Source organism: Rhea americana, unplaced genomic scaffold (assembly GCF_003343005.1).
Source record: "Rhea americana isolate MKP2758 unplaced genomic scaffold, rheAme1 scaffold_491, whole genome shotgun sequence".
In the NCBI taxonomy this organism is placed as follows: Eukaryota; Metazoa; Chordata; class Aves; order Rheiformes; family Rheidae; genus Rhea; species Rhea americana.
Window position 1 is genome coordinate 101,845 of NW_028186636.1, and position 6,501 is coordinate 108,345.

A 6,501-nucleotide genomic window follows, 5' to 3' on the forward strand; every position below is an offset into this window, starting at 1 on the left:
GTTCACTTGCTTGGATCACAAAAAATTTACTCTTTAAAATGAGAGGGAAAAATAATCTCTTGATAAAGCACTGATTTCTGACCAAATTCAGCCTTTTCAAACAGACCATTTTCAATGGCAAGTTCAAGGTATCTGCCTGCTTACAATCTCTGGCCATCTTGCAGGCACCACTACTGAGGTGTCACATAGTGAAGCTGATGGCACAGATTTAAGGAYGCTGAGTAGATGTACCATATGTCATGCAGCCAAAAAGCTGATCAAGTACTGACAAAGTAACAAGCCTGATCTTTTGTAACTGAACAGGAATAAAAATTGATTTCAGAAAATAAAATAAGAAACCATATAGTACAATTATATCAGATATATTTTAGTGTTTTTCTTGCAAACTGAAAATGAACAAGGCAATCAGTGTGGTTAGGGACAAATCTACAAGTGGATTTATGAACACAGATGGAGGGTTAGGAGATGCCAATACTGAGTGATTCATTGCTGCACTCAAAATGCTCATGCTTGGGGAATGACCTTGTCTTGCTTCTGAAGAGCTTTGTAATGAATAAAATGCATGGGTGTCTCATGTCAGAAGTTCCTCTGATAATGGTAGCAACTGGACCACTGTCTTCCACCACCTGCTTCACAACACTAAGTTACAGCATAAAAAKGAAGCATCAGCAATGTTTTCATTCTGTACCTATGATCTGAAAGAAAAAKAGGAGGTGGCCCAGTCAAAACCGCCAAGAAAAGGGCTTGGATACCAACAAAAGGACAGGACCTGAGACTTTTGGTGGGCATGTTGGCTGCCTTGCAGAGAACAGCCCAGATGCTACACCATGAAGTATGCTTTTTGGTATACCTCTGTTCTCAGCAGTTCTTATTAGCTGGATTAGGCAGTTTCACGTGATGGCATTTTTACATCCCGTTATGAAAAGCCTTTTTTTCTCTCTAYGTTGTGGAAAGAATCCAAGTACCTGGATTTTTGTAGAATGGCTAGCTTTCCCCAAATTAGACATTTGAGTTGTCAAGACTGTGGTGTTAAAGCCCTTCTGTGGGCACAAACGCTCCAATAACTTTGMGCAGCAGAGCTGGAATTCCTCACACTGAAATGCTTCCTATTGGTCTGCTTCAGTGGATTGCCAGGTAGTTTGCATTTTCCCAAGTATGGCATTGGCTTTCCAAATTTATTATTTAATCTTTAATTATTTTTTTGTTTCATTTAAAGATTAAGGTAATGGWAGCACAGTAAGAAATCCTTAGAGTGATGGAATTGCCAAGCAGTTTGGAGAAAGAGGTAATAAAGGGAACCAAGCAGCCAGTGAAAAATTAGATTTTTATTCAGTAAGTCAGGCAATACAAGAATYTCTCAAGATGGCCACCAGCTCATTAGATGGATTGTTCACTAGGCACATCCTACATTATAAACACATTTTGTTAATTGAAAAACACATTTTAAATCTAATGAGATACTCTTGAACTATTTTCATCCAAGTTCATACTCACTCAAGCAAATGTGCATGCTCCTGAATTAATCTCCAAATTTTCATTAGTCTGTCACAAACCAGGAAAGCAAATGATCTGAAGAAATTAAATGAAACATTCTTCACAAGCACTGATATTAAGAGGTCACACAGYAGCCAGTCTCTGGGACATTTAGTGTTCAAGTAAGCCTTACTGAGTAATAAAAACAGCCTGGCTATTTGACGTCATGTCATGTCAAGTTTCTACAAAACTAGAGTTGTTATTTTTAATGCTCTGCTGAATTTGAAGCATTCTGTAGCTAGCTTAAAGCACATTTCAGAAAATTCTCAGACTGAATAAACAAGAGATATTACAGCTTTCTCATTTATGTTGAAACATTCCTGAAAAGGAACATGAGAATTATCAAGCATGTAGTATTAAATAGTAAATAATAATAAGAGTGAAAACAACTATTTAAAYGAGTATTAATGAAAATGAACACTTTATAGAAGATTAAGCAGAGGTTATCAAATAATTRAAGGAACAGGAAAAAGAGGTTTTAAATATCTATGTATCTGTAACTACGCAGACATAGTCACAACAAAAGAATTCATTTTTCTCTTAAGCCTCCGKATTTGAAATGATAGAAAATAAAGAATAGATACTATAGTAGACTGAGAAATCTCACAAAATTATTTTAACGCAGATAAATGTAATGTCTCAAAACAAATTATTGTGGATTATCTAACATAATGGGAGTCTCTTGGAAATCTATGATTCTGGGAAAAAAAAACGATAAAAGGAATAATCACAGATAAATTGAACAGACCTTTCAGGTAATGCTCTGGCAAGACAAACTAATGTGTCTGTGTGAGATATGAAAGGGGAATTAGCAATAACAAGTGACTTGGTGTTTATGTAAGGAGTTGAGAACACTACTACAGGTTCATTGTGTCTGCTTCTGAGATCTGGAGACTGTGAGTAAGTCTCAACAATGTGAAGCTTAAGGCAGCAAAACTGCTTGGTTTAGTAAGAAAATGCTGAGAAGTGGTGTTTGCTGAGTATTTACACTTGGAAAAAAGAACCTAGAGTGAGGAAATCGGCAATTCTGCAGACAAAGACATAACAATAGGRACAATAGCTGTAAGCTGCATTGTAGTTAAACAACCTCAGCCATGAAATAAAATGCAACTTTCAAGTAGAAAAAAACAATTAGAAACGGAAAGAGATTATAAATGTGAATACTGAAGAAAGAGAAGAAGTAAAGCAATCCGCACAGGGCACAGAGCTCCTGAGTACGCCTTTGTTTGGTGCTCTCACGYGTAATTTGCCTGTGTACCGTGGTACTGTCTCTGCCCATGTGAAAGAAGTATTGCTCCTCTTCTGCCCCTCATCATACTTTGCAATGGTAGGACACCAAATTCATATCTCCTCCCATGTTCTCACCATTTGTCCCACAACTAGGTGCTAACACCTCCCACTGCCCRTGCCCTCGTTCCCAGTCGGTGCTCCTGCACCCACCTTCTGCCCAGCTCCTCAACACCTAGTGAGGAGCTATGTCTGGTGATCCAGCATGTGACAACAGAAAAGCAGACTGATTTTTTAACTGCCAGTTGAGCTCAGGGTATATAATGGTACATATAGGTAGTTGGTTATTACTGCCAGTCTGGGACAAGGTCTTACCTAGCCAATCAGCTGATTGCTCACGTGTAGAGGTAATATTGCTGTAAATCATCTGAACATTTTTGTATATAGGCTATGTATACCCAAGCTAGAAAATCTCTGTTTTTCTAACAATGTATCCCTCATTTCTTTAGTCATGCAGCTGATCCCTGAAGCACATGGGAGCCCTTTCTTAGCTGATAGGAAAAATGAGTCTATATGCTAATCAGCTCAAAGGTTTTTAACATTAAAACTGTTTGCTTTCCAACAGGATCATAGTCACCTTCAGAAATAATGGAATTTGTGTTAATGAGAAAACAARACCTGAGAGAAATGTCCTTTGGTGGGTAACAACATTTGCAGAYGTTTTTTGGTAGCACAGTGGCAACATGTGCCCAAAGAAAGAATTTTAACCTTATGCTTTCATTGCACTGCTGAGTGCACTACAAACATGCACTTACATTACAATAAATGCTGTAAGTGCACAGTATGTTTTGTACTGTGYAATTTTGCAGCATTTTGACACCTAGCTCTTTATTATAGTTTTTAATAATATCTTCAATGGTGAAAGAGCACCTCATTCTCCGAAAGGTGGCATAAAAGACAGCCCTGAGAAGTTGGTAGCAAATTTCTGTTACATTCGTTGTATCAGAGGAACAAGACAAAATGTCTTTCATTGGCATCAACACTACTCAGTAAAACACTTACACTAACACTGTGGTCTGGCATGGGAAGCTGTTGCTGTAGAGTAAATTAATAGGGGACAGTATCGCCTTCRTCCACACTATCAGAAATTTCCTATCATTCAATTCAGGGTGAGTTTAGTTAAATTGCCTATAACAAACAGACTCTGGCCCATGCTAATTCCTCAGACATGGCTAGGGATTATTCAGCAGGCCATTAACTGTCCTGGGCCAAAATTATACCAGAGACCAGATAATTTTACCATAGAGACAATCATACTTCACTACATGCTGTGAATATTTCATGATACGGTTTAATTTACTACTATCGAAATAACAAAAGGGTCCTCAGTAGTGAATTAGCTGAACAAAATGATAGAAAAGGCCTTTCTATGCAACCTTTCAATATGACTGGATGCTCTCAAACTGTAAGACACAAATATCTCAAATTCTTGCATTGTGTCAGTAATATGCTGAGTACTGTGCCGGTGTTTCTGAGGGCCTGGAAGAAAATGAACTTTCCAGAGCAATGTAAGGAGGATATGATTAATCAATTTGGTTTGTATTCACATGCATAAATAAGGCCAAAGTATATGACAGGACCAGTAGAAGGTTTTGGATGTGACAAAGATAATGTAATACTTTTGAAGGACCATGAATATGAAATCAGTCCTATGCTGGCAGAAGAGAAATGTGAGTGTTATTAAATTGAGTCTAAAGTCCTGTGTATAACTCATATAAATGTGCTTACAATCTTAATACATCTTTTAAAACAAAATAATGTTATGGCACCAAGTAGCTTAGTATACATAAATCTAGTACTGTTTAGACATTCTATTGCTTTTCATTTACTGTCAAATTTTGATAACCTCTAAGTACCTGAATTTGCTTCAATAAAATGCCTGTGCAACAGTGCAACTACCCAGCAGAATAACGCAGTGTGACTGGGAGTCTGTCCATAATGAATGAAGGTACTGGGCTACTGGCTGCTGTTGGACAGCTGTGAGTGCGCAGGGAAGAGAAGTGTTTCTGGGAGAAAAGAAAGATTCTGATGAGTACCAGGGACTCATATTTTCCAGACTGCAAAAGCTCTGATTGTTTTGAACTGTCATCTCTTGAGATCTCACCTTCTAGGCAAAGAAAAGCGGCTGTATTAGGTGAGTGACCAGAAAAGTCACTTTATACAAGGTTACCAGCAACTCTGCCACTGTTAAGTATTATACTGCCATATCAGCATTAGCTAAATATGAGCAAAGATCKTATGGCAGGGGAGGCATTTCTTGGCTGTACTTTCACTGTCAGAAAGCAAGACTAGTACAGGCCAGGAAAGGCAGATGCAAACAGGTTGGAATGAGATAGAAGGCGGCAGAGAGAGCAGATGTATCTTCTAAGGGGGGAACATGCAAAAAGTGGCAACAGTAAAGGGCAGAAAAAGGCATAACTTTCCTGGAGTTCTGCCCGTACTGGTAGCAGTAATTATATGGCAGCAGGAATCTGCCAGCAGCTATGTTTGTTTTCTGTGCAACAATGAGGCTGTGGTATATGTAATTATCGAGCAGATGGCTAGAGCCCCACGGTGACCTAAGTTCACGATGACTTTTGTGCTCCACTGTTTATGCCATTATATTCTTTTTAAAACAGTGCATGTACTGGGTCTARGTACTGGTGCAGCAGATGCTTCATCTTGGTTTTAGGGCAGCAGATGCCGAGATGTTCATGAAGCTCTAAGTGTGCCAGTACGTACAGCCTTGTATAGATGCACATATGTTTAGGTTTAGCTCCAAGAAGGCTAGGGGCACATAGGTTCAATGTGGAAGTTGAGGGAGAAGGATGGCTGCAGAAGAAGGTGGCCTCTTCTATTCCCATAAGAGTACCCAACATGGTACTGCAGGGCTTGCCTTATGCAGCACATTGTCTGGTTTGCTCAGTTTTCTAGTTGGATCRTTCAGATCATAGATCTGAAGGCCAGGTGCTGTTTTAGAAGATGTTAGAAGGCTGTACAGGCACAATTCAGGTTAGTTACATGGAATCCCTTATAGCAATGGGAAGGGTCCTGCATTAAAGGTATTATTATTAACATCCTATGTCTAGTAGTATTTTTTAAATATTTCAGAGAATTAAATAGATAAGAACTGGCTGTCAAAGGACAGTTACTCAAAAGGCTTTTGATATACTTAAATACAATTTTTGARTATTAAAATAAAGTTGTGGCCTGCCATTTAAACCTGCTTCCTGTGCCCGTGTTCACTTGTCCTGTGTATGTTAGCCATTACGCTCAATTGGTTCAGCTGTGGGTTCAGCAATGACAGACACTCTGCTTTTCCTCACCATTTTCTGTTCAATCTCCCACTTATTTTCTTCTCTTTTCAGCTACATTTTACCTCAAACTCCTTTACCACCTCGAATTTCATTTTATCTCCACTTTCCTCACATTGTCCATAGATTTGAGGTACAACTGTCTCACTCTTTCCTTAAATTGAGTGCACCTAATCTCTCAGATGAGTTAGATTAAAACACAAATTACAATACAGTAGGCCTGAAAATAGAAAAAATTGAAATATTCYGGTCAGCATTTTAAAATAAAAGCCTCTTTGGAGGTCATTCCTTCCAATCTTGCTTTTTTTCTAGCAACTTTCAGTGATTTTGTGTTTGTAACATACTGTATCACCTGCAAAAGCAGGGCAGGTGTTTCCTTCTGATGTTG